The sequence below is a fragment of the Gallus gallus genome, chromosome 13 (assembly GCF_016699485.2).
Source record: "Gallus gallus isolate bGalGal1 chromosome 13, bGalGal1.mat.broiler.GRCg7b, whole genome shotgun sequence".
NCBI lineage: Eukaryota > Metazoa > Chordata > Aves > Galliformes > Phasianidae > Gallus > Gallus gallus.
In genome coordinates, this window is record NC_052544.1 from 8,888,608 (window position 1) to 8,897,678 (window position 9,071).

Here is a 9,071-nt window from a genome sequence, read left to right on the forward strand (position 1 = left end):
GCACACAGGTGGAAAACTGGATGCTAACCAAAGGAGAATGCCAAGACCTGAAGTGCACTTGGCCTCCATGGGGAGTGATCACAAGGTGGTCCAGCATGGTCTGGTTGGAGATGGCAGGAAAAGTTGTCCTGCCATGACTTGACAGGAAAATAGCTTGGATAAGCAGACCTGAGGTTTTCTTACGGCTGCTGTTAATGCTTGCAATTGGGTTTTATCACTCATTAAGTTGTTAGCTGGTTTTGATCTTTATTTCAACAAGGCCAGGTTGCTATATCTTTATTGTACGCATGACAATGTACTTACAGTCTGTGTTCCTTTTCTAAGAACTGACTCAGTTGCATCCCGTCTGGGTGATATCTCTGGGCAAATTCCATATAGAAGACATTGGGCAGCCACACCCAGGCCCAGAATTTTCTCAAAATCACCAGCGGTGGGTTTTTTGCAGTGGTACCCGTGCAAAAGTAAAGCATGAAGCTAGCCATTTTTATTTGCACTTTCAAAGTACAAAGGCTTGGACTTGGATGTGTGGGTAGAGAATCAGTCTAAAAATAGACTTACCTAACCTGACCTTGCTATTGAGCTTGATATCTAAGAATCCGTGGGAATGATCCCCAGGCCTGAAGTTATTGCCTGTTGTGATTTGAGCTGTTTCCCTGTCTGAGGGTAGTGCTGCATTGTTCTCTTAAAGGTTGTATGAGTCACAATTTATGTGAGTTGCTTTATCACTCTAATTAGTCTAGAGATTGAAAAAAGGAAAAGTATATGCAAAAGGTCAAAGGCAAAACATTAGTAGTCCTTGTAAACTTGTGAGGCGCTCCGTATGATTTTCTGTTTGAGAAATAAAGCACTCCTAGCTCCTTTCATCTAGGCTGCAACGTTGAAATGTCTCTTCCATATGCCAGTGGTGTAATCTACATAATGAACAAAGCCTCACAGATGGACTGGCTGATGCAACGGACATTCTTTTCATCAATTGCCTCTCACTTTTATCATTTTCTTGGTTTCCCACAAGAATATGGACAACTACTGAACTATTACTTCATTGCATAACTTTAAGAAGTGCTACAATTCAGTGAGGTGAGATTTTTATTCCAGAATAATCAGTGGTACGAAATAGCTGAAGGAGAAGAAGGCAGATGTTAAAAAAGGGGAAGAAAAATCATTTCAGAATGGATAGCTTAAATAAATAAATCCACCCCGATTTCATTTTTAACCGATGCCATTAAGTTAATGTTGTTTTTTCTCCCCGTGCTTCAGGCAGAACTACAGCTCTTCTGACTGTCTTGGAACTTCTTTGTGCCCTTGGCTTCTGAAGTTTTTAGAGCTTGCTTTAGGTTTTATTATAAATGCTTTTTTTCCCCTAAACTGAAGGCCTTTTAGGAATGCGGGAAAATATTTGTTTTGAAGTCCTTCTTTCACCTTCATTGCTTTCCTTGGCCAAAGATCACCACTTATTCAAATTCACAAAGTTCTAGGACTTCAGATTTTATTTCCGCGACCCTATGTGGTAGGTTGGAGATCAAATCCTCTCTGGTTCCTCTCTTAGATTTTATCCTAAGACTGCTGGTCGTGACGTTGTTTTAAACTCGGATTCAATCTAGCCACACAGTTATTGGATCAGAGAAGGTAAAGTCAAAGGCTGAATTTACTATGACCATGTGCCCAAGACTTGGAAAAGCTCTGTGGAAAACAGAAGTCTAGTTTGTATGAAAGGGCGTTTACTTTTGCTGTGTTAAAAGGATGCATTATCCCAGCCAAGAACCTGGAAGACATTAAGGTAGATGTGATTGTCACAAACATTGAGCTTTTCACTTTTTTATGGACCATCTGCACTTTTAGAGTATGAAGTGGAATGGCAACCCACAAGGAGGTATGAAGGTGACATTTTGGTTATCCAGCAACAGCAGTAATAAGCAAGAGTTCTCATTAGCTGTGTGTATGGGAAGAATATAAAACTTTATGTAGTGATGGCTTCCAATCAAAGGAAAGATATCTCATTCTTGGAGTGAAACTCAGACGTTCACCAGTCCAAAAGTTTGCCTAAGGCCTCCCCAAACTCAATCTCCTTTTTTTTTTGGCCATCATAGCTGCTTGATTGCTGGGTCTCCAGCATTTATTCTGCCTTGCAGAGTATGTCTGCCATCCAGCTGAAGGTGTGATCGTTCCATCTCATGTACCTGTACCAATAATGATGTAACTGCACTTGCAGAAGTTCAGTTGCCAAAAGTATTCCCAATAGCTCAGGCAAACATATTGAGTCTGAGCTGAACATCCCACTGCTGCCAGCCATATGTTTACACTAACAAGATCAGTATCAGTAGAACTACCTTGAGGATGTGTAGAAAAGTGGTGTTGGTATTTTGGATTGTACTGTAATTTCATCTGTAGAAGTTTCTGCAGCTAGGATCAAAGCTGCACTGTTTCCAGTAACAGGCAGGTACTGAGAATGTGTATTCCCTTTTCCAGAGATTATACATATTCTTCTGTATTTTTGGTTGATTTCTTTTGCTGTAACTCAAGCCTAGTTTTTAAAACTTAGGTGCCAGAACTGAGACGCAGCTACGTATTAAGGAGTAGTTTTCGAAAGTGCTGTCTGCCCTCAGCTTGTAGAACTGTACCAACCCATTCCCTTTCTGTTTTGAAGTCTAATGGTCAATTTGCGCCTGCACAGCTCACGGGGATTTGCAAATGTGGAACCAAAGTGAGGTCTCTTAAGGGCCACTGGTATCTTCTTGAACTGAGGACAAATGTCACCGTGTGCTTCAGGCAGCATTTGTGCTTTGATCAGTGTGAGACTTCCTTGGGGAAGCAGAGAGAGAAGGGAGGTCCTCCTGGTCCTATCTCAGATGATCCATGACAGAGGGAGGAAAAGGAGCTCCTCATTTATTTTTGGTAGTGCAGTGTGATGCAACTGCTGCACATGGAAAATAAGGTTGCATTTGTAGATACGTAGTGAATATGCATTCAGTCCTGTCCTTTTATGCTTGCTCATCACTGGTACATAGGCTATAATTTTCTGTAATGTGTTTTAATTACACGTTAACAACTGATATGAGCTGTTAGTATTTGGGCTTTTTTCACCTTTCTGCACTGACTGAACATAACATAAAAAGAAATCAGTACCCAGATCATATCAGTTAGCTGAAATTTACTAGAGAATACACATAATATTGTTATTGTCTCCTTGACTGGCTGAGTGTGTAAACATCTCCGAAGTAAACATAAATGTAAATTTTGCTTTCCATGGGCACTTCTGCCAGTAAAATCTGACCTTTCCAAAGCTCATGGCAAGCTAATGTGAGAGGTGTGAGCACGGAAGGGTCAAGTCTATATAAATATTCAAACTAACATTCACATTGTTAACTTTTTGTTTAGTTTCCCTGGATTTCTGCATTTCTTTTGATGAGGAAGGCATTTAGTTCATGCAGATCCTCTGATCCCTTATAGTCTGACTTTGCACTCACACGCTTTCATGGAGATGTCTGACCTGGGCAAGTCATACTGGTGCAGTGGGACATACCATGCAGTGCTGCATTTTCAGTTTTATGGCAGTATCCTGGGGACAAAGAATGCAGGGAATGCTTGCCACAATCCCCACTTTACTGAGGTTGGTGGGGACCTCTGAAGGTCTTCTAGTTCACCTCCCCCTTCCCATGCAGCTCAAAGGAGAGGTGACAAAAGCAGTTCAATCTTGCCCATGCTGAATATCTCCAAGGATGAAGATTCCACAACCTCTCTGAGCAACCTGTTCCAGTGTTTGACCATCTTCACAGTAAAACAACTTTGGTTTTTTTTTGTGGTTAAATGGAGTTTTCTTTATTGTAAAATACCCTTTGCCCCTTGGGATACCACTGAGGAGAGCCTGTCATTGTCCTCTTTACTTCCCTCGTGGGGCATTTATTCATCAAGCTCTGTGTTCTTATAATTAGACAATTTCCTAAGTGCTAAAATGTTCATTTGCAAATAGGACTTCTGCTTTCTCAGTTGAGGGGCTCTTAAACTTCTAGTAAAGACACAGGATTGAGGAGCATGATGAAGCTGGGGTTAGAAATACAGACTTGTGCACTCCAGTACAGAACGTGGCTCTGCACTGGCAGCTCGGCTCTGCACAGAGATGCACAGCTGTGGCACCATGTCATTTCTGCACCACAATGTTAAGCAAATTTCTTTGGCTCTACTTGCCCATGTGTACCAAATCCTCAGCATGAGGGAATGTTACGTGCAGTGGGAGAGGAAAAGATGCATTTCCTTTTGCTTTTCTTGTGCTGAGATGCTGTTCATGTCTGCCCCATTCTTTTTTGTCTTCCCCAGGTCCCCTGCCTTATTACGGCTCTGTCAGGGAGAGAAAATGCTGGCTTCCCTGGTTGGTTAGTGCAGTGGCAACTATATCTAAAAAAAAAAAAAAAATAAATAGATTCAAATTAAGGAGTTGTCTTCATGATTTGTGGATTTGTATACTGGAAAGCAGGCCAAGGCTGTCTGATTTCATTTCTGTAAAAGAATGTAACTCCAGTTCCTTGCCAGTTTATACCATTCCCCATGCCGGGCAGTAGATAATTTCTCATGGTCCCAAAGCTTTCAACAATACTCCATTATGTTTCATGACTCATAAATGGGCTGGTGCCCATGGAAAGCCATGTGTCTCGGTACAGGCAGCACAGCTCCCAGCAGTATGTTTGAGCTGATTTCATAGCCTCCAGACCTAGCATGGTTTATTATTTTCATGACTTGCTCGCTGTTCTCATTGTTGCTAAGAGCGTATTGCATCAGTAGCAGAAATAATATTGAGGGCCTTTATGTGTTTTGATACAAAATTAAAAGCACAATATGCGGAGCTTCAAATGAATGCAGAAGAAAACAAGATCAAACAAATGTCTGAACTAAAGTTCAGCCCTAATAGCTCTTGGAGATAAGCAGCTCGTACAGACCGTGGTGACGATGATAGATAAGGCGATATTATCTGGCCCGATATAGCAGCGGTGATTTTTGCTGCATTACCTGTGTGCTCAGGGTCCTGTGCTGGTGGATGTTGCCCACGTCCTCTGTGTTAGACTGGAATAAACTGAAGGATTAGAAAGATATGATATGTAATCTCCCGTCTGCTTCTGCAACCTTTATTCGAAGGAGCTGAATCAATGAAGCCAACTGTTACTTACATAATTATTACTCCATGCTGCCTTCAGCCTGTTATGCGCTGTGCAAACATATGTGAAGCCACAGTCCATACGTCTACACCTGAGTAAAGGTTGGGGGATTATGGCATTGGGTTTATGGCCTGGTTCTGCTGTTATTAATGTCCATGAAAAAAACACTGGTTGGCCTCTTTCCTGAGTGCTTTCGAATCCTATTGTGATTTCCTTGGGTTTGGGTTCTGTTGGCGTGATCTGAGCGGCCTTGTGATATGGGGAGGGCTGTTCCAGGGGGGTGGCTTGGGGGTGGGAGCCAAAGGGAGCTCAGCTGAGGAGGGCTGAATGGAGCGGTTCTGTCCGCTGTTGTGAAGGCGTTTTGTAACTCTCGGATCGCTCCATGAAGCTGCTGCCAGGTGCTGTCGCAAGCCTATGGCTGTGGAAATAGCTGCTTGAGTAATAAGGACAATGGAATCTGGAGGGAAAGAAAGAAAGGAAGGGGGAGGAAAAAAAAAGATTTATAGTATTTCTCTTTTGTTTTGGTGGCCTTTATTTATTAATTTATTTTCTTTTTTTTTTTTTGCCTGAATAGTAAAAGTAAGGAAGTCAGTATTGCTACAGTTGTGCATTTAGACTCATTCTCATATACTTACATTCCAGCACAGGGCAAAATTTAGGTCGTAAGCACCATAGATGAAAGCTTTCTAAACAAAATCTTCCCTTCCTGTTTTTTGTTCCTCCCTACCTCCAATGGCAGTATTAGAATATTTAAAAAATGGCTTTCAGATTCAGCCTCAATGGAGCACGAACAAAGTGCTTCCAAATGCACGTTCTGATTGAACTTGCTCTTGGTTACGTAACTTCCCATTTGCCATTCCATTTTTTCCCCCTGATTTAGCCAGTTATCAAGCTTTTAATGTACACATTTATTTGAGAGGGCTGAATATATTTGGTCTACTGAAAGTAAAGTATGTTCTATAAACAGATCTGTTCCTTCAGCAGGGCATCATCTGTTTAGCTATTTTTTTGGATGGAGCTGCAGCAGTAACATTGGAAATGTGCTTGGTTTCTTGAAACAATCACTGGGCATTTGTACAGAAAACAGAGATTCAAGTCAGGAAGATTTAAGAAGCAAAGCATGTGTGGATCTGTTGTGATGCTTAATGATTCATTTAGCGTTCTGTGGTTAATGATTATAATGACTATATGTGGTAATCCTGCTCCCACCCTCACCTCCTCCTTCCTCTCCCTCACCCTTTTCCCCCCTGAAATAGGCAAGCACATAAAAATCCTGCAGCACGGAGTGTCAGAGATGGCTTGCACAGAGTGGCTGGCAGCAGGTTTGTGTCATCACCACCCTCAGGAAGGCTCAGCATCAATCTGGGAGCTCAGGCTTCCCGCAGCCTGGCCCACGCTTGTGGCTCCCGTTGGTTTCTGCAAGCTGCAACAGGGAAAATTCCCTGCTGCGGACCGAGCTCAATGGCTGCAAACCATGGAGGATGCAGGCCCTGGCTGTAATTAAAAGTGCCTTCCTATTAGTTCGTGTAGCTGGAGCCAAAGGACCTGGCTTCGCTCTGATGCTGAGGGAGGCAGGAGCAGTAATTAATTAGCGACATGAGCTCCTCCATTGTGCAGTCTGGTCCTGTGACCCTAGACAGGTTTTGTAGCAGAGCATAGGAAAGATTTATTTATTAAAGCTTAAGGCAAAGCTACAGAGAGAGATAGGTAAAGGTTTTGGAAACAACCTAAAATCCTGCGGAGCGCAGCAGCCTTGGGGGACTGTTTACCCAACGTTCATGAAGAATGCCCTCCTTCCATCCCACCTCTGACCAACTCCAGACTCACCACCTGCCCAGACACGCTCCTTGGGGATTTTTCTCTCAGTTCCAATGCAAATGCTGTGCTGATAGCTTGCTTGGCAGGTGAGCAGCTGCTTTACTCGGGGTGCAGCTTCACGAACCTTTTCCCCAGCAGCAGAGACAATTTACAAGTTTTGCCCCCACCTTTGGCCACTTGCTGCTGGCACTGCACCATGCGCTTTATTGCACCCTTGATTGTGCTGAGACAGCTCTTTGTGGGGATGTGAGGTGAGCCAAAATTGAAACAACAACAAAAAAACCCAGAAAACCAGAAAGCTCTCCTATCCAAAAGTAGGTTTCCTGACCCACTTTACAGGGCAGTCCCACCATCAGTTGGGGTTGTTCATCAGTACAATTGAACAGGAGGAAATCTGAAGTATGGGGATGGGATTGAGGTGAGGGTGGGGGGGAGGAAGTGGAAACTTCTCAAACCTCACTTTTCCCTGGAGAAAATGGCTGTGTAATTGCAGGTGGTGGTTCTGCTTTGTGCTGCACTAGGCTGATGCATCCAGAGGATCTAAACTGATGTAGTTCAGGGAAGAGAATGCAGCTGCCTTTGCACTGAGCACAGATGTTTCAGTATCTAAAGGGAGGCTGTAAGAAAGAAGGGGACAAACTCTTTAAGGAGAATCTGTTGTGATAGGGGAAGGGAAAATGGTTTCAAAGTAAAAGAGGGAGATTTCGATTGGATATAAGGAAGAGGTTTTGTACAGTAAGGGAGGTGAGGCACTGGCACAGGTTGCCCAGAGAGGTGGCAGTGCTCCATCCCTGTAGACACCCTGCAGGGGTTCTGGAGGGGCTGGAGGGGCTCTGAGTGCAGATGGAGCTGTGGGTGTCTGGATTCACTGTAGGGAACTGTGGCCTTTAAGGGTCCTTTCCAATGTAGGATTTGTACAGGCTTTGCATTTTATTTAGACTGTATGCTGGTAGCAAGAGGGCGGAGAACACTTGATACAGCATAAAGTCAGTGTGGTGCAGGCAGGTGATATTTAATCTGGCATAAAGCCTGCTGGTACAAAGTTAACATGTTGAAATGTTTTGAACAAATTTGAACCAGCACAGCTCACACCCATGCAGCATTTTGCCCCGTGTAACTGAAATATTTTTGGTCAGGCAATAAAGTAGATTCAAACCATGGCCCAGAGGTCTTGCTTCTCTTCCCACATCACAGCTTTCTGCAGGAAGCTTTTGGGCTCCTGAAAAAGGTCTGTCTTTCCTGCCTTCAAGTTCCCCATGTGTCCTTAGCTCTGTTTGAAGTTGGTGCTATTCCATGCCTCCTCTGTCATCAAAAACATAATTAAGGGTGCAGACAGTGCTACACCCTGCTCAGCTTCCAGCAGAGACCACACAAGATCTTGACTTAGACACGTAAATGAAGCAACAAGCAGACGGGCATACAGTGTGCTGCTCTGGACACAAGATCTGAGGACAGATTTGATCTGCTGTCATGGTTTGGGATTCCCAAAGGGAAGAGAGAAAGCAAGCTATCTCCCCAAAATTAAGGAAGGTGAGAGGTGTGGCTGTTGTCTGTTGCTGCAGCAAAGTTTAGAGGCAGCAGGTAGACTGAAAATGCAGGTAATGTAGAGCTAATGCTCTTGACCAGTGGCTGTTGTGGAAGAGGCATTGCATCCTCTTTGACAATTGTTCCACAAAGTCTGGTTGCTTCTGATACTCTCCTCTACTCTGTATTTCCTGGCCTAGCTTTGAGCTGGCAGATGTGAATGACAGTGATCTCTTAGCAGGAAGGGAGGTTTGGTTCTGATGTCTATTAGGACCAGAGCCCCTACTGTGAGGCTGCTGCTGAGGAGATGCAGGGCTGAGGGTGGCCAGGCAGTGTCTGTTAGGGAGCAATTACTGTCATAGATCAGATTTGTTCACGTAATGAGTTAATGACTAAATAAAATTAGTCAGTCTAGTTAAAATAGTATGCTGTGTCTGAGAAGTGATAGAAGCTGATGCCTTCAGATGCTCACTGAAAAGTGATTTCCGCCTGTAGAGCATATGAAGATGTTGAAAGGCCAAGTGTGAGATACAGGCTAGATGTATATTCACTAACACAGGGAAAACACAGGCCCAGATATTCATT

The 9,071-nt window shown here is 43.5% G+C and overlaps 1 long non-coding RNA gene across 1 annotated transcript; it reads right to left on the reverse strand.

Annotated features, from left to right (window-relative positions):
* Window positions 1-1,024: 1,024 nt before the first annotated feature.
* Window positions 1,025-7,095, reverse strand: LOC101751658. Its single transcript, XR_001468848.4, has 4 exons — window positions 6,972-7,095; window positions 5,157-5,601; window positions 4,999-5,062; window positions 1,025-4,389 (listed from the first exon to the last, which is right to left on the reverse strand). It is a non-coding gene; the product is annotated as an uncharacterized LOC101751658 (long non-coding RNA).
* Window positions 7,096-9,071: the final 1,976 nt, after the last annotated feature.